The following is a 20,783-nucleotide window of genomic DNA, read 5'->3' on the forward strand; positions in this document are numbered from 1 at the left end:
AACTTCGCTTTTTACGTCAATTAGTGTTGTCGGTTTTGCCGAGAATCTTCGGCTGGTCATAACTTCTTCGTTATAACTCAGACTCTAGGGTTCTTTATATGTACGAAAACTTTGATACGATTCTTACCACTTTATTTAACCCAAATAAGATTTTTGGAAAGTTAAAACTTGACCTAAATTTGACTTGCGTTCCATCATATTGCTTCGAAATAGGGTTGTCACATCATCCCCCCGTTAGAGGGAATTTCGTCCCGAAATTAGAGTTTAAACCGAACTAGTAAACATGCTACAGATAGATGTTTTATTTGCTTCTCGTGTTCTTAAGCGAACTTGGTCCCTCGCTTGGCATTCCAGCGAACCTTTCACTATCGAGACACGACTTTGCTTCTTTCGTTTAACTTTACTGTCATGACAACTCTTCTTGGTCGAACGTATATTGAATGTGTTTGTGTACTGTGAGAATAGTAAATCTTGTACCCTACAAGTAATGCCTCCAGATCTTCCAAACAATTATCACTGTCCCTGACTCAAGATTATGTGTTGTATAGTTAACTTCCTGTGTCTTAAGCTGTCTCAAGGTATAGGTAGTGACTTTTCCTCTTGTATAAGAACAAAACCAATTCATACTGATTATGAAGTCCGAATCTTGTGGTTGGTTAGATGTCGTGAAGATCTAAAATAAAGTATGATTACTCATGAATTATGGAAAAGGATAGGTACTTTTGTTCTATCTGACTTTCTTGTCCCAATCGACAGGAAAGGCACGTGTTGGGCTTCTAAGTTTATTCGCATGGCAGCATGATCACTCGTAGTCTTGGGCAGTCTCCGTCCTATAGTTCATAGTAGAACCCTTACCAGGTTCACCAATCATAGTCTCGGGTATACGAGTCCTATATAAATAAGCTTGAAACTGTGGGTCTTTGGATTGAACTCGACGTACTGCACGAGTGGTACTTCGGGCGGTTTGCTAAGTTTTTTCTTCGGAAAGGATGAGAAACATGAGGTGCTCTATGTACGAGTACTTTGTTGTTCTGGAATGACGGTTTTGCTAGAAAGACGATTTCGGAGGAATAGATGTACGTATGAAGCTGATTTTGTGAGGATAGAATTGAATCAAGTAGGATGATAATGTCGTAATCATAAGGAAACTTAAAGACATTAGATTTGAACAAAAGATATTTACAGACAAAACACAACCGTGCAACCATCAACAGAGTTTCGGTACTTTAGATTTCTACAAGACTATTGTTGCGACTAAGGTATGCTTCGAAAAACAAGTATACGCAGCACGAGCATCCCTATACCAACGGGATCCCGCAAAAGATAATACTCTGGTTGCACTAGGTTTGGATGGTTTATAAGTCGGTTATAACGACAAGCCTAAGTTACATTAACGAAGGTTTCAGAGTAGGCTCTCCTGAAGCTGTGATCCTGAGAATCTTCCCATCTGTGCCAGAGTTCTTTGCTATAGGGCAATCCTTCTTGAAGTGCCTTATTTCACCGCATTGGTGGCATGACGGACTAGTACTTGCATTGGTGACGGGATTGCGGTGCTTAGCCAGTGTTATGTGGACACGAGTACCTTACTCATTACTCCACCTTGGAAATTGCTTCCTAAAGCGTTCTGCCGGAGTTGCCACTGGTGGCTGTGGCATGGCAAGTCTTTGGGCTCTCTTACGATCCCTTAGGACTTTATGATATCGCCTATTCCTTTCGGTCTTTAGGCTTCGCAATTCCATGATTGTTTCCATTTGTTGGTTTCCTGGTTTGGTAATACCATCGGAACTCATGGTTCCTTTTTCAGCCTTGATTGTTTTGCCTGAGTTGATGTGTGTAAGGAAAGTTGTCACAGCTGCTGCTACTGTAGCTAGTAATGTAGCGGCATCGATATGGAAGATAAGGGTTTCGGTGCTCGGCTGATCGTTTCTGGATGACGACATGATTATGTTTCACGGAGAGAAAATAAATTTGTGAGCGATTCTAGTTTACCCTAGGTGTACTTCGATTGTTCAAGTCAAGAGTAAAATTATGTTCTCGAAAGTTTGACCTACATCCCTACGATGCAGTCCTAGTACAGATTGGAAGTATGTTCGCGGAAGTTTGACCTACATCCCTATGATGCAGTCCTAGTACTGAGTGGAAGTGTGTTCGCGGAAGTTTGACCTACATCCCTATGATGCAGTCCTAGTACTGAGTGGAAGTGTGTTTATAAAGGATTGACCTACATCCCTACGATGTAGTCCTAGAATGAGTGGAAGTAAGTTCATAGAATACTCTCAAGACACTTGTCGTTCAAGCTGAGGTATCGTTGGTTGGTGAATAACATGATCTAACCATTAAAAGAGACTTGGAAATGTTTCCGGAGTTAAATTACTATGGTCAAATGACTTGACTAAAGCATGATTCAGATAGATTCCAATGAAAGTATGATAAGAGTACTTGAATAAAAAATGACACAGAAGTTAGTCGACTGTCAATACCTTTGATATTTACGACATAAAAGTTTGGGAAAATGGCTTTGTAAAAGACCTTCCATCATATCCATAGGAGATAGTTCTTGACATCATGAAGACCTAACCAAAAGTACTTATAGTACAAGGTAGTCACATAGAAAGTACTACACAGACATAGATAGGAACACGGTTCTTTAAAACAAAGAAGGAAGTAAGGTATCTCTTACTGGCGACAGTCACCCCCATGGTGAACCCTTAGTTCGGTTAGTTGACGTTCCATAACAAGCAGGTATCTCTCGTACACTCTCTGGCGTACTTGGGGCTTTATGACTTTCGCTTGGGTTTTCAGCTAGTGCTTGCAGCAGGGTCTTATGGTTTCTCTCTAATCTCTCGTGAGCATTTTCTAGATGAATGGTGCGGAGGGTATGCATTCTTGCGTCGGCGACAACTTCGGCAATCTGATGTAGGGCTGTCCTGCCTTGAATCTCATTTCGGGACACTCTACGGACCAAGATTGGCAAAATTTTGCGTGCTGAGCCCCCATTGCTCAGGTCGTAAAAGTTCCGGTCGCCAATAAATGGCATGGGCTGATCTTGTTCTTGGCTCCATGTTTCCAAGCATTTCACCGACATCGGCGTCGGGCCATGAAAAGCCAGACGAGGGTTAAGAATTGGAAAGGGAGTTGCTCGGGGTAGGTTCTCAACCTCTGGTTCGGAATTAGCATCGTCTGAAAGGTTCTCATCACGGTGATCATTCAAAGGGAGAGGATGATCATTCTCTGGTTCTTCTCCAAACCAACCAGCTATGACTTCGTTTCAGAAGATATTGGTTGCCGTGGGATGGGGTCCAGCTATGTTTTCTATGCGAGAATTTAAGGGTAAGAGAATGATTATTAGACGAACTATCTAGATAATTATTTAGAAAACCTTCATTAGTTACATCGCTATTTGTGAAGTGCATACCAGCTATGGGTAATTTTAACAGGATAGACCTTCGAATAAGTGACCTTAACTCCGTATTCACACAGAATAGGGGTGAAGTAAAATCTTCACAGATTCTAAGTCTATAACATCCTAATTACATATAGCCTTAGTGTATCCACTTAGCAACTATCAACTTAGTGATGAAGATCCTGTTTTAGTTCTCAAGTATAAAGTACTTATAGTAACACCAAATACTCCTATAGTATTTTAATTTTAATGTTATGTTCTATTGCTCTCATTGTGGTAGGGTTGGTAAAATTTTAGCATTGTTGCAACCACCCAATTTAAACTTAGGCACATGCTAGTCAACCCTCGGATAATATAGGTGATCAGGCTATATCTTCCTAGTTTTGACCATATGTCTCTAAGCCCACTTGCGTTGCCCAACAATCGTAATTCTTTTCTACTGTCCTAGTGACACTGAGAATACAAGTTATTTTGAAAGAGTAGATCAGCATTTAAGCTGGTGAGTTCATAGTTATTTAATGTCATTGCTTTGATTAGTTGATATGGAAGACTGGTGAATGAATGATGAACATTTAGCATAAGTATGAAAACTCTAGAAAATCCCTTATTTCCTTCTAGTATAAAAGTAGTCTTCTACCAAGACCCGAATGTTTTGAAAGTAGTCTTTTACCTAGACCTGACTGTTTTGAAAGTACGCATCTCTTGAAAATGTGACGGTTTTTCCCTGTTTAACTCTTATTAGTTAGTCCCTTAAGTATACCTGAAATGGTATCAACCTAAAACATCCGTAGACTGTTCATTTACCTCTGTTGCTAATAGCCGAGTTTAGGAATAGTTAGTCCCTTATGTATACCCGCGATGGCATCAACCTAAAACATCCGTAGATTGTTCATTTACCTCTGTAGCTAACAGTGGTTCTCGGAATGGTTAGTCCCTCAAAGTATCATGTGGTACTAGGAGATAAAGTCCAATCTATCTCGTCGATGATGTGATTGTATCACAAGGTAAAGATAGAAAGGCGAACTATATAACAGTATCTAGACATATAACATGTAATAGTAATTTGCCAAATAATGTCTATGTAAAAGTATTCATGTATAAGTATTCATGTATAAGTATTCATGTAAGAGTATTCTTTCGTATAGCATGTAGTCTAGACTCATGAATGAACTGACTCTGGTGTAATTTCTTGTAGTAGGGATTATGTTTTGTTTACTCTAAACTATTCCTATAATAGTTTACTAGAATGTAATTGATGAGTGTCCAAGTATGTTTATACACCCTTGTTACCCAAGAGTATCGAAACTGAGTTAACTGATGGAACATTTATGACCATATATGTATACATGATGTATAACTAATATTTAAACGACCTTCGGAGGAGTACCCGATATCCCACCAGACCACATCCAAATCGAGGAAAAGGAAACAGGGTGGATAGCCTTCCTAAGTCTTTTAAACATTTCTTATATAACTATACGTATAGAGGCATGCAATTTATAATATAAAAGCATAAAGTAGTTTTGTAAATCCGTTGAAAAGTCTAATAAAGAATTTATGACTTGATGTCAGTTTATAAAATGATTGAAAGTATTTTGTTTGATAAGACAGTTTAAGTACACGGAAAACCATTGTTTGAAAACACCTTTGTAACCGAGTTTGAAAGGAAGCTTACAGTATGTAAGACAGTTTGATAATGAGCTTTAATCATGAAAAAACATTTAAGACAGTCATTTGAAGTAATACGTTTAGTAAAACTGTTAAACTTGTAGTAAATCCATTTGTATACTAGTTATAAATCACATATGATTGATTTATTAACAAGAAGTATCCCAAAATATTGATGTTTTTCGTGCCAAAATAATCGTATGTTTGTAGTATCAAAGGTGGACACATATACATACAGTATAAGCAGAGTGTTTGATTTATACGTAAATAACAACACTTTTCATTTCAAAAGATATGATGTTATCGTGAGACATTTTGCATACGAAAGTTTCTTTATAATAGTTATAAATCACATGTGATCCCGTTGATAAAAAGTGTATAATGAAACGTTATATAACATACGATAATCATCGCGTGTTTTACTTGTATTCCCCCCCCCCCCCCTAAAAGCATATAAAAACATTTATAAAACATTTAAAAGTGTGGATTATAGGGGTATCAACTCACTTGGAAGTTTGAAGATAGCGAGATGGAAAACCGGGCAGAGTTTCGTCTCGGGAAACGGATTTTTCTCGGGATTCTCGAGAATCTCGGGAGTAAAAACGACCTTCGGAACTTGAGCAAAATGACCAGGGCTTCGGGTTTGAACGGGCATGGAAAACGAGGAAAAACGTAAGAGAAACAAGAAGAAATGAGCCCTTTTTTCGGAGACCCTCGCATCTCTATTTATAGGGGCTGAGAGACCTCGCGAACGCGGGGCGTACGCTCGTACGCAGGGCGTACGAGACGTCACTGCTTACCGCATCCTCGGAAGAAACATCGGAGCGACGTGGACAGTTTGGAGCCCTTGATTCGAGTACGCGGGGCGTACGAGGGTATGCAGGGCGTACTCCGGTCTTATCTGCTGACTCCCCTTCGGATATTATCAAGAGTTTTTATTTATTTTAAATAAACTTCTAAAATTCATATCTCCATCATACGAACTCCGTTTTCGACGTTCTTTATATCCACGCGTAGGTGAGACTAAGATCTACAACTTTCCTTTAGATTCCGTTGGCAAATTATGAAATAATTTTTATTATTCATTTATTAAAATGACGTGATTAAGGAATTTCTTTAAAAATTCATAACTTCTTTATCTGACGTCGGTTTTTGCCAGACGTTTTACCGCTGAAATACCATTGACGAGACCTTCAATTCTCATTTAGGTCATTCCGGCCAAAAGTCGCTCGATCTCCGATTCGAGTTTTTAGCTGTCTACTGTTATATCTGTAACTTAGAAAAATCACAACTTCCTCATACGAAGTCAGATTTGGACATTCTTTTTATGTACGTTTACGGTTTGATGATATCTAAAACTTTCATTTAGATATCTAAGGCCAAAAACTATTGTATTGAAACTTCGCGTTTTACGTCTATTAGTGTTGCCGGTTTTACCGAGAATCTTCGGTTGGTCATAACTTCTTCGTTATAACTCAGACTCTAGGGTTCTTTATATGTACGAAAACTTTGATACGATTCTTACCACTTTATTTAACCCAAATAAGATTTTTGGAAAGTTAAAACTTGACCTAAATTTGACTTGCGTTCCATCATATTGCTTCGAAATATCGGGTTGTCACAAAACACGACATCGCCGAAGCGAAAGATAGACCCTATGGGACATCCGAAGAGGTCCCCTCATCCTCTATAGCGGCAGCAGGGTGGAGGGAGGGTTAGTCCCCTTATCGATCACTTAATACAGATCGTCAACCTAATGATCCTCCGAAGATTCACATCTCATCCACTGTTGCAACAGTGGACAGAGGGATGGTTAGTCCCGTCACTGACTACTAAATAAGTGACAACCTTAGACATACGTAGACGTTCATCGACCACTGGTGCTAACCAGTGGGATTCGGAATGGTAAGTCCCGCCGAATTTTCCCATTGAAGTGGGGTAGGAAAGATAATTTACACAGTAAATACTAATAAATCATCCTCGTAGTTCTAAGTACAAGTATCCAGGTAAGTAAATACAGGATAATGCACCTATGTAACAGTCTTCCTGTATGGTATTCATGTAAGTGTGTTCATGTAACAGGTAAGTATATGTAAACATATTCATGTATCAGGTAATCCTAAGTAAGTGTACTCATGTATCATGTAAGGTATTGGTATAGACTCATGAATGAACTGACTCTTGTGTGATTCCTTGTAATAGTAATAATGTTTGATATCTTCTGACTATCCCTATGATAGCTAACTGGAAGGTAATTGGTTGTTTACGTAGGTTTAGGCACTCTTGCTACCCAAGAGTATTGGAAACTAACTGAAGGGTGAAAACCATAATCTCTAACATATATATGAACATATATGCATAAGTATAGTTTGAATCAAGAAGGTAAAATAATGGTTTCGCAAGATATCTAGGAGTTTTGAACAATAATTAAGAATGACTTGATGTCATTTTAATAAACATTTAAAAACTAATACTTTTGTTATCAAGGTATTTTAAGATAGAAAACCACTTTATGTGTCACCTTTTGAAATCTGTGAAACCTACTGAGTGAAAACACAATTATAAAATACATAAGATTTATTTAATAACATACTATTTTCTACTTGTATTCCCCCCATTAAAGCATTTAAAATCATTTAAAACATTGATTAAGGGGTATGAACTCACCTGTTGTTGGTAGTTCGGATGAACTGGACGGCGTAGGATTGCTAGGTGTCAAGTGAGGACTTGTACACACACTACGATCCTAATGAACATATATTCACACATATATGCACTCAATTAGTCTCAAATCACTAATTAATAAAGCTAAGACATCTTAGACATAATAAACACTTTATATAAGTGTTTTAAGCCCTATGAATTACATCTAAGCTATTGTGGGACAAGGCACTTGTGTTTAGGGTTCCAAAGGACCCCATATATGAGTTTACTCCTCATATACTAACACACATGGAGTTTACAGTTGTAAACTCTTGAGTTTACGACCGTAAACTCCCAACCATGGGGTTTTTGTGTGTTTTGAAGTCCCAAATGCCTTCTAGAACTATTCTAACTTGGTGGTTCCATCCTTGAAGGGGTTTAAGGTCTAGAAATACCTCAATTAGGAGTTTACGGCCCCAAGGCCATTCTCCTTGGAGTTTACGGCCGTAAACTCCCTTGGGGTGTTGCTTTTGTTGCTTTCAAGCCTCTTGCACTTGTGGTTTACGCATGCGAGAGATGCTTAACCCTAGTTAGTCCCTTCGTGAGGGGATCTGCTGGGTTCTCATCTGATGATACCCTCTTTGCAACGAGGAATCCTTCTTCTATATGATGTTTGATAAGATGGTAGTTTCTGTCGATGTGTCTGGATCTCCCGTGATCCCTTGGTTCCTTGGCTAAGGCAACTGCACTTTAACTATAACAGAAAATTTCCATAGGCTCTTTTATTTCTAGTATTACTCCAAGGTCTCCAATGATGTTCTTCAGCCATATTGCCTCCTTTTCTGCCTCGCTTGCTGCTATATACTCTGATTCGCAAGTTGAATCAGCCACTGTCTCCTGCTTGGAACTTTTCCAAGTAATTGCTCCTCCGTTTAAGGTAAAGACCCAGCCCGATTGAGAGCTGAAAATATGCCTATCAGTCTTGAAGCTAGCATCACCATACCCTACAACTCTCAATTCATCACTCCCACCAAGGGTAAGGACCCAGTGAGCCTTGCCAGGGTTCCCCTGATATCTGCTAACCATGCTCAAAGCAAAAGCAACATCAGGTCGAGTAAAAGTCATAGCATACATGATCGAGCCAACAATGGAAGCATAACGTACTCGACTCATTTATGCTATTTCAGCCTCAGTACTCGGGCTTTGAGTCATACTCAATCTGGCGTTACACTGGATAGGTAACTCTCCTTTCTTGGAATCTTGCATGCTGAACCTTTTCAGCACCTTATCCAAGTAGCTACTCTAACTAAGTCCAATTAGTCTTTTACTTCAGTCTCTCAAGATCCTTATCCCTAGAATATAGGCAGCTTCTCCTAGGTCCTTCATAGAGAAACACTTCCAAAGCCAGGACTTCACTTCCTGCAAGGTTGGGATGTCATTTCCTATGAGTAGTATGTCATCAACTTACAATACCAAAAAGCTAACTATACTCCCACTAGGCTTGACATATACACAAGATTTATCTTCACTCCTCGAAAAGCCAAACTCTTTAAATTTCTCATCGAAGAAAAGATTCCATCTTTGAGGTGCTTGTTTCAATCCATAGATCGATTTCTCATGCTTACACACTCTATTAGGGTACTCTGTACTGACAAAACCCTCTGGCTGACTCATCTAAACATCTTCAGCAAACTTTCCATTGAGGAAAGCGGTTTTGACATCCATTTTCCATATTTCATAGTCATGAAATGCAACAATGGCTAACATAACCCTTATAGACTTAATCTTGGCTACTGGAGAAAAGGTCTCATCATAATCAACTCCTAGAGTTTGAGAAAATCCCTTTGCAACTAGTCGTGCCTTATAAGTTTGTACATTACCATCCATGTCGGTCTTCTACTTGAAGATCCATTCGCACCCAACTGTCTTACGATCTGGTTCATTGTCAACCAAGTTCCAAACTTGATTTTCATACATGGATTGTATCTCGCTATCCATAGCCTCTTTCTGTTTAGCAGACTCGGGGCCTGCCATGGCTTCTACATAGCTGTTAGGTTCATCCAGACCTATCAGTGTCTCATCACTAATAAGTGTATCACCTTCCGCAGTAATATGGAAACCATAGTAATGCTCAGGTGCATTCCTAACTCTTGTGGAACACCTAAGAGATACATAATCGTCAATTGGCTCAACAGGATAGTCACCACCTCGATCAGATCGAAGCATGTTAATGTTACTGCCCAATTGATTCTCGGTTTCCTGTTTAAACTCTTTAAACCTTTCAAAAGTCTCTGACTTACGCTTCATTAGGTAGACATATCCATATCTACTATAATCATCAGTAAAAGTCAAATAATAACGATTAGCATCCCTTGTAGCAGTTTTGAAGGGTCCACACACATCCGTATGTACGAGATCCAACAAACCTTCACCCCTCTCACAAGAACCAATGAAGGGTGACTTTGTCATTTTTCCAAGTAAGCATGATTCACAACTATCATCTGAAATTAGGTCAAATGACTCCAAGACTCCATCCTTTTGGAGTTGGCCTATGTGTTTCTTGCTAACATGTCCAATACGACAATGCCATAACGATGCTTTATCCAAGTTATTATCATTAATAGAACCAATACACAATACATTATTTCCTAAGTTATCTACAATAGAGACAACTTCATACTCACCATCACAAGGCAATGCTTTAAAATAAAGAACATTATTAAAGAAAGCATTTATTGCACCAATTTCATTATCAAAAGAAAAGGTAAAACCTTTTTTATACGATGCAGGAAAGGAAATAATATTTCTTGCCATTTCTGGCGAATAATAACATTTATTCAAATCTAAACCAACCCCACTACTTAGCAATAAAGTATAAACTCCATGCTCCACATTCTCACTTATTCTTAGTCCTCGCAAATCAGAACAAATATGAATACCGAAACCGGTATCAAGGACCCAAGAGTTAGAATAGGGTGAGTAGTTAGATAAGATTGTGTAAATACCTGCATGGTTGGGTTTGACTTTCCCATCCCTCACATCTTGCTGGTACTTCGGGTAGTTCCGCTTCCAGTGAGACTTCTCATGGCAATAAAAGCATTCAACCTCTTTTGGATCAGTAGAAGGAGTGACGAAACCTTTCTTGGTTCCACTTGAAGAGGAGCCTTCAAGGGTCTTACCCTTGGTACCCTTCGAGGGGCTCTTCCTCTTCTTACCCTTCCCTTTCCCGATTGCCAAGACAGGGGCGGAGTTTGGAGTAGCAGTAGAAGTGGTTACAACCAACTTACCTTTAAGACCAGTTTCAGCGGTCTTAAGGAGTCCTTGAAGTTTGCTGAGTGTGACTTCTATCTTATTCATGTGGTATGTCATGCAAAAATGATAATAACACGAGGGTAAGGAGTGGCAAATGATATCTATTGATAGCTCCTCGGGGAAGTTCACATAAAGCTTCAGCAAACCGTCCACAAACCTTTGCATTTTCTGCATGTGGGCCATGACGGATTCTCCATCCTTCATCTTGGTTGTTATCATGGAGGAGATGATTTCATACCTCTCTTGACGAGCACTTTGATGGTATATTTCCATCAAGTCTTGGTACATTTCAAATGGGTAAAAGTCCTCATAGGAATTTTGGAGTACAGCTGTCATGGTGGCCATCATGATACATGCCACTTTGGTGGAATCTCTTTCATGAGTCCGGAAGTCAGCGATCTTCTGAGGAGTAGCAGTGGAGTCATCAATCTCCTTCAGCTCCTTATCGAGAACATATTCCTTGTCATTGTAGCGAGTCACCATCCTGATGTTCCGGATCCAATCCATAAAGCTGGAACCATCGAAGATGACACTCCCACAAAAGGTTCATGAGGGAAAAGGAGCCAGTAGGGTTTGAGCCAGAAGCAACATTGTTGGAAGACATTTGAAAAAGAAAAAAAGACAAGATTAGTTTAGATATAAAGATAGTCCTTAATAAATCACCCAAATGTAATATTAAGGCGAGGAACCAATCAGAATATATTATACTTAGAAGAGGTATGCCGTAATCTAAGTAATAACGTATTTGAAAGCTAGGTGAATGACGATTCACCAATTTCCACTAAAAACGAAATCTTAAACTATTAGGTTTTAATTGGTTTTTAGAAATTCCTAGATTCTTTTGAGATTCAATGAACTTTTCAATGACATGTTCTAATCTCGAGTGTGCCCTCCAAGTTTTGTGACTGGGATACCGAGGATCACAAAACGAGGTGTGAAGTAACCATGCAAATCACTTTGTACCCTTAATGTTTATTACTCAATCGATGTGCCGGTTAACCACATGCGCTCCACCGAATTATAATAAACCTTAAGTCACCCTTTACCTACCTTGTTAAGTCCAAGTTAGTGTGCCGGTTAACCACACACGCTGCACTAACGTCTTAATCAAAGTGTAAAGTGTATTATTCACATTTTTCCTAAAGTAACTAAGATTGGGAATTTAATAAAACATTTAGTTACTTTATAATTATCATTATACTTTTAATGAGAATTTATAAGTCATTGTCCTACCCCTTCGGCTAACAACCCTCCACCCATCAAGGAAGCGGTGGGTGAGAGTAGACACCCATTAAGTTGCCATTTTATAGGCAACAACCTTATAACCCCCTTATAGACCAACTTCTTGAATGAGGCCTACTAACGGTAAAATGACTTGCTCTTCTATATATATATATATATATATATATATATATATATATATATATATATATATATATAAATATATATATATTAATCACTTATAATATTATAAAGTATAAGGGTAGAATTTTAAGTTTTAAAATTCTAAGGGTTGGAACTAAAGTTTATTATGTTAACTTTAGAAGTACAAAAACTTGAGGGCAAGTTTTGTAACTTTACAAAACTCTTCAATTCATAACTTACGAGATTTATTGGTTCATTAAAATGAGTGTCTCTTCATTTTTTGTAACCTATGTGATTTTAATGAACTTTAAAAGATAACAACTTTTGGTAATCCATAACTTGAGGACAAATTATGGATTCCATTAAAACACATAATGATCAAGAATTAAAATAGCAAAGAGTTACAAATAATTCATATGATCATCTAATCTCATATGAACATGAATATGAACATCAAAAATTCAATAACACATAAAATCATGAATTTTGATATTAGCCATTTAAAATGGATTAGAACAACTATTACACCTACTAAAACATGCTTTAAAACACCAAAACAGTTTAGGGTAATTTTTCTAGTCCATTTCTAGCAACAAAAATCGAAAAACTGCACTTTGCATGACCAACTCGTCGAGTGCATGGACTGACTCATTGAGTTGGTTGAATTTTCGCGTGGACTTGTCGAGTCCCCCCATTGACTCGACGACTCCCTAGTGCAGAGAGCTTAAAAATCGATTTTTAACACTATTTTGCATCAAGTATTAACAAGCAAGCCTAGGCTCTGATACCAATGATGGGTTTTGAGCAACCTGACACTTCCTAAGTGTATATGTAACCCTAGAAAACCTTGGATCTATCTTTGTCTAAATACATGCAAAATATGATTTTCAAGGTTCATAAACCTATCTATCATACATGGGGAACTTTTAACTTAAAAGTTGGCTAGAATAACATACCTTGTTGATGAATTGATTCCTTGAAAACCTTGTGAGCCTAGCAACCCAAGTGTGATGCCTCAAATGCTTCACACAGCACCAAATGCTTTTGGAGTAAACTTGAGAGAAATGTCTAACACTCAAAAATCGGCCTAACCCTCTTTCTTTCTTAGTGTAGCCGTTTTTAGGAGATATTATGTTGTTTATATAGTGTGTTGGATTAGGGTTACACCATGTAAACCCAAATGTAACATGACTCTTCATTTACGTGACCCATGGGTTTATACTCCATGGAGCATCCATGGAGCATCCAATGGGTGTTAGCCCAACTTGATAATCCATGGAGCCTTTTAGCCCACTATACAAGTTATGGGTGATTTACATAATCAACCCATATTAGTTATCTTTTGATCACTTAATTAATTTCCAAATTAATTCTTGATCAATACTAATTAAATAATACTAGCCGTTTACCCGTGCTAAGCGCCGGGCGGCAAAAAGTTTCTTTCAGAAGATAGTTTTAATGCGATGATTAGTTTCCTTCAGATGTGAGCTATTCATTGCGGCCATTTGGTAGACTATTTTGTGTCGAATAGTTCATTTCAACATATAGTTTCTTGCTAGGTGCATAGTCATACAATCCAACAAAAGTTGAGTCTACATCTCAAATAATTCATCTAATAGTTCATACTTGACTTTACAATATATAAATAACAACAATCTACAACCATGTAGTTTTGTACATTTATAACATGTCTAATATATAAACTACACCAATCTGCAATCATGTTGCTTCATCTGCTAGCCCTACATTAAACATCAAATAAGCATCTAAGATACATATTTGAAGAAATTGTAAAATAATAAGTTGTTGATTGTACCTTGTTAATCTCATAACACTTCTTTGTACACAACGTTTGATGTGTAGATTCCATCATTATGAAACGTTTTTTTCGGCTTTACTAATACCTTGTTTGCTCTTGAGTCCCTCCAAATGAAATCCACACGAACGGGTGTCAAAACATACCACAAATGGTAGTTTAGTAGCAATGAAAATGAATCAATGTAAATGTCACCATTCATGATTCTACAAAACGAAAGTCAGATGTGATTGATGTAGAATTGATTTACATCATTATTTATATAAAAAAACTATGTCGATTTGAGATGCCCAAAGTATAATAACATATGTATTGTAAATTTGAAATATCCAAGCAATAAGAGCTTTTATTACATGACGGATAAGTTTTTTTTATTTTGTTCACTGTAGTTTAATAAGATTGTTATTTAAAAAAATTACATTTTAACAGTTAATTTGTATACATCCATCATGTCTGACATATTATGTTTTCAATTATATATATCTCGTTACATTCAAATGTAACTAACTATATCATGTATTCAAATTATTTATATTAAAATTGATATTTTAATCGGCAAATATTCCTCATGCTATGAAGAGGGGATAGGAATGAAACTATGTATTATTCTTCTACTGTTATCATTGACAAATATAATAAGTGAGAAAAAGTTTAAAATAGAAATGTTATATTGCAACTAATTTAAAATGTGATCCGAAAATAAATATATATACCAGTGAAAAAAATTGAACTAATAACATCCTAAACTCTAAAGACATATACTCATATATAGTTGAAACCGAGATATTACCGCTTATAATCCCCACAAAATATCATATCAAACCTTTTGATAGGGAATATTCCATAAAAGAAAAAAAAAGGTGACTTAAGATCCATGCATCTAGCTTGTAACATTCGTTTGATATGACAATTTACATAACTATCTGCAAGTTGCTCTGTGAACAATTATAAATCTCAAAGGTAAATGTTGTTACTTTTTTAAAAAAATGTAAGAGAAGTTTTTTTTTTTCAAGAATATCAGCCTATAAAAAAGGGTAAAGATTTTCCATAATAAAAGAAGAAATCAAGAAAATTCACAATTTTTTAATTTTGTGAAAGTAGGTAGCTTTCACAAACCTTTCCAGGATGAAGGTAAAGATTTATACCTTTTTCTGTTCTTCAAGGTTGGCTTTGATCAAGGAATACATTGCAACACCAGCAATGGCGATTGCAGTCCCAATTCCGATTTGTGTTGAAATCCTATTTCCTGCAATTTGAAAATATCATAAAAAGAAACAAAAAATCCGGATTGTTTTTCAATCAAACATGGTGTATCTGTAATGTAGATCAATTACCAAATACAATGATGGAGAAACGTTTCCTACAACGTGCATAAGCGGCGCAACCCTCTCCAAAGTGTTGGTTGCAATCTTGACACACAAGGAAAACAAATAATTAATCACACAAAAAATTCCCAATTCTTAGAAAGTAAGAGAAATGAGAGAATGGAAAAGAAATAAGACATGGGAACAGGGGCAGTTTCGGAATATGCTGGTTCACTCGATCTTCCAAATGTATCTGTTACAATGCACTCACATTTGAAGCGACTACCAATGTCATCAAATCGCAGCTTATACGAACAAGAACACTGTGATTGTAATGGATCAAAGGATTTATTCTCTTCTGAACAAATGTACCTGTGTTTTTTATCATTTTTTTAACACACAAGTATTTAATATTTGCAAATACAAAACAAAATAAATTTTATAATCTACAAGTATTAAATATAGTTAATATAGTTAATATACCATTGGTATCTGACATGTTTCTTGTACTTTTGCCATACATGTTGTTGAGCATCACTCTTTGGGATAACTTCAATGGCAGTCAATACTTCTCGTTCAACAGCCTTACCAACAAGCGCAAGCATCTCAATTCTTGGAATCTCTGAAATATAACATAACATTTATAAAAATAAATTGTATTTTAAGAAAAATATATAAAATAAACCCTGAAAAATACAAAATTAGTGCCTGGTAGAATTACGTCAGTTGGCTCGGACAACTCAGCTCACAAACAACCGAATCGCTACGAACAGGCGTATACCTTTAAAATGTAGAAAAGAAAGTCTATTTTTTTATAGATGTATATGCAGAGATATTAATAGTGAATTAAATAAAAGGGGTAGAGAAATTAATTACCCGAATAGTACTCGACAGGTGTAATCTGAATCTGAAACTTGATAAGTTTTTGAGTGGGCACCATCGATTAAAACAATTGTTCCCTCTATAGTTTTTCTATACCAAATAAAGATGCTTTCTCCTTCATAACCACCAAAATACTCTCCTTCACCAGAATAACTGCTTAATAAGCGCCCACATCTTCGAGTGATGGAGTGTATGTTCTGTGAAAAGATTATCATTGATATTAAAACAAGTTAATCCCGGATACCATGTGGAATAAGTAAGCTTACGGTGTTTTCCCGCATGTCGCCACGTCATCACCAGCATTTTCTGATATATCCATGAGAGTCGATGCATCAAGCTTTGACCGAGTTCTATACCAAATGTAATTTCCTTCACCTTCTTGTCCACCAAAATATGTCTTTAAGGGAACCACAACTTGAGCCTCACAACAATCAGGAATTACAAGTTTGACACCCGTAGGATCACCAGGAGCAATTGGACTGGATACAATACTAATGGGTTTCCTTTAACTCCATATGCTCGTACAGGTGTATAAACAAGCTCCACACATGTTCCTACTTCCTCTAGAGTCAAATCCAAACGATCTTCTAACAATGTATGCACAACACTTGTTTAGCAAGCTAAATGTGGATGTAAGTGATAAGATATATAAGGGCAAAAACTCACCTTTAGAAAATAGTTTCTCCTTGCTACCATTATCCTTCACTCTAAACCATTCAAAGAAGCAAGCTCCTTTCTCCCTGAAATGAATCAAATAAACAAACGTTAAAACAACACAACAAGGTAGATGCGTGTCATATATTTGATTTTCTAATGAGCGTATAAATGATGACTTACCCTCCGCTATAAGATGCAATGAAGGTCAACTGTCCTCCTTCAACCATTGACCCACGAAACTCAAGTGACTTGCAAGTTGGTGGCCCTAAAATATATTTGCTTCTTTGATTTACAGGAATTCAGTAGTGGAATAGGATTAGGGCTTTATGTCGTAAATTGTTCATCAAAAATTAACAAAAAAAGGCATAAAATGGAAATATTATTTGAAAAAAAAAAATACTTGGATAGAAAGAGAGTGACGATTGATGCGGATCTTTAGGGTTTTTTCAGGATCGAAGATGTTGAGAGCTGATTCGTCGTCAGCAGCGGCGTCCTCCTCCCCTCCGTGTTCGGGATCTTTGATAGCTGAGACCTGAGAGCGTGTTAGGGTGAAAATCGAAGGCGGGTAAAGGGGCATCTTTGGTGGTGTCGATGTGATAGCTGAGACCTGAGAGCGTGTTAGGGTGAAAATCAAAGGCGGGGAAAGGGGCATCTTTGGTGGTGTCGATGTGAATAGGTTAGATGGCAGATCTTCAGGGTTTTTGAGGGTTGAAGATGCTAACACATCTTGTTAGGGCGAAAATCGAAGGCGGGGAAAGGGTTTATATTGGAAACGCTGGAGATCCACCATGTTAAGACCTCGACTGCTTGAAGGCTGACGATCGGATTGAGGATTGAAGATGCTGAGTATCATTAATATGTCTTCATGATCATCTTCGGATCTGCTCATCAGCGCATTCGTATGAAGTTAGAAAAGGGCATGTCGATGTGAATAGGTTAGATAGTTGCTGTTAGGAGATTAGGTAAGGTCATTGTACGGTGTAGTATATGATCCTTGTGTAGCGTGTAGTATAATACGTATAGTTAAGATTATTAACATATTAGAACTTATAATATATTAATAAACCACAAGTGTTATTTCTCTCATTTTAGTCTATCCAAATGCATGGTGCCATGCAACCCAAATGGACCATGTCGGGTCGGGTCAAGTGTTGGATATAGTTTCTAAGTCCATAACTATATTTGGTATGTACTTGACCCGACCCGGCATGGTCCATTTGGGTTGCACTTCACCCGAACAACTTATGGATAATATTTGAGAATAGTACAAGTTATGATTTATTAATATATTATAAGTTCTAATATATTAATATAAGATCATATTATTTAATTAGTAGTGATCTATAATTAATCTAGGATTAATTTAGTGATCAAAGATATTACTAATTAAATATGGGCATCTATATTTATATAGTGTGGGCTTATGCTTATTTGGAATGGGCTAGGCTTGGATGGAGAAGTCCATGGATACTCCATGGAGCTTTAACCCATGGATCTCATGGAAATGAAGAGACATGGGTATTATGGTTTACATGGATGTAACCCTAATCCACCACACTATATAAAGGAGGCCTTGTCTCGTGAAATCAAGCTAGTTGTATCTAGTGAACACTAGTTGACACATGTTGAGGTGAGGGCCGATTTCTAGAGAAGTGTGACTATTCTCTCAAAGTTCCAAGTTTGTGGTGATTTGTGGCTTTCATTTGAGGCATCCACATTATTGGTGCTAGGCTCTAAAACTCCAAGGAATTAACTACAACTACAAGGTAAGTGTTTCTACTAGCTTTATTTGATTCAAGTTCCCCATGCCATGCTAGTTAGGATATAAGCCTTGGAAAAATAATTATTTGCATGTATCTTAGACAAACATAGATCCAAGGTTTATTAGGGTTGCATGTACACTTAGGAAGTGTTAGAATGCTCAAAACCCATCAGTGGTATCAGAGCCTAGGCTTGTTTGTTTGATACTTGTGGCAATATGCTTGAAAAAAGTCGAAAAACTTGTTGTCTGACTGCTGAACTCGCCGAGTCCATGAGGGGACTCGCCGAGTTCACTTGTATCTTCAACCTACTCGCCGAGTAGGTTCATGCACTCGGCGAGTAGGGACGACAGAGTGCAGATTTTCGACTTTAGTTGCTGGAAATGGATTAGAAACATTACCCTAAACTGTTTTGGTACTTGAAAACTTGGTTTAGAAGGTGTAATGTCTTTTCTAACTCATTTACAACAACTAGTTATCAAAATTACAAAGATTAAGTGTGATTTTGATATATGATAGTGTTCATGTTCATGATCTTGTTCTTATGATGTTTAGATGATCATAGGAATTATTTGTAACCTATGTGGTAGTTTAATTCTTGATCATAATGTGTTTTAATGGAGTCCATAACTTGTCCTCAAGTTATGGAAAATCAAAAGTCTCATGAATTAAAAAAACCATTAAAAGAACACAAGAGTTAGAAAAATGAAAAGTCCTCATTTTATTACTCTATTAAAACTCATAAGTTACAAGATATGAAAAGTTTTGAAAGTTTACAAAACTTGCCCTCAAGTTTTGGAACAAGTAAAGTGAAGATTAAACTTTAGTTCCAATCCTTAGAATTTTAAAAGTTAAAATTCAACCCTTATACTTATATTATTATGATTTAATAATTATATATGTATATATATATATATATATATATATATATATATATATATATATATATGTATAAGAACAAAGTCGTCTTACCGCTAGTACGCCTCATTCACGAAGCCGGTCTATAAGGTGGGTATAAGGTTGCTGCCTATAAAATGGTGACTTAATGGGTGTCCACTCTCACCCACCGCTTGCTTGACCGGTGGAGGGTCATTAGCCGAACGGGTAAGACAAGGACTTATAAATTCTCATTCAAAGTATGATGAATATTATAAAGTAACTAAATGTTTTATTAAATTCCCAATCTTAGTTACTTTAGGAAAAAATGTGAATAAGGTGCTAATCCATGAAATTACACTTTACACTTTGTTTAAGTCGTTGGTGGAGCGTGTGTGGTTAACCGGCACACTAACTTGGACTTAACAAGGTAGGTAAAGGGTAACTTAAAGGTTTATTATAGTATCGATGGAGCGTGTGTGGTTTACCGGCACATCGATTGAGTGATAAAATTTAAAGGGTACCAAGTGATTTGCATGGTTACTTCACACCTCGTTTTTGTGATCCTCGGCATCCCAGTCACAAAACCTGGAGGGCACACTCGAGATTGAAACATGCCTTTGAAAAGTTCATTGAATCTCAAAGAATCTAGGAATTTCTAAGAACCAATAAAAAACCTAATACTTAAATATTGCGGTTTTCGTGGTGGAAATTGGTGAATCGTCATTCACCTACCTTTCAAATATGGTATAGCTTAGATTACGGCATACCTCTTCTAAGTTATATTATATTGTGATTGGATCCTAGCCTTAATATTACATTTGGGTGTTTTATTAAGGACTCTCTTATATCTAAACTAATCTTGTTCTCTTCTCTTCAGATGTCTTCCAACAATGCTTCTGGCTCTAATCCTAATGGCTCCTTTACCCTTATGAACTTATGTGGGAAAGTCACGTTTGATGGATCCAACTTCAATAAGTGGATCAGAAACATCAGGATGATTACCCGCTACGAGGACAAAGAATATGTCCTTGACAAGGAGCTTAAGGAGATTGATGAGACCACTGCAACTCCTCAGGAGATCGCTGAATTTCGGG

At 37.1% G+C, this 20,783-nt stretch overlaps 1 pseudogene; it reads right to left on the reverse strand.

The window, feature by feature from the left end:
- Positions 1-15,381: 15,381 nt before the first annotated feature.
- On the reverse strand, positions 15,382-17,627 carry LOC145096069 (187-kDa microtubule-associated protein AIR9-like; annotated as a pseudogene).
- Between the last annotated feature and the right edge of the window lie 3,156 nt (positions 17,628-20,783).

Source organism: Lactuca serriola, chromosome 3 (genome assembly GCF_051521515.1).
Source record: "Lactuca serriola cultivar US96UC23 chromosome 3, Lser_US96UC23_V15, whole genome shotgun sequence".
Classification (NCBI taxonomy): Eukaryota; Viridiplantae; Streptophyta; class Magnoliopsida; order Asterales; family Asteraceae; genus Lactuca; species Lactuca serriola.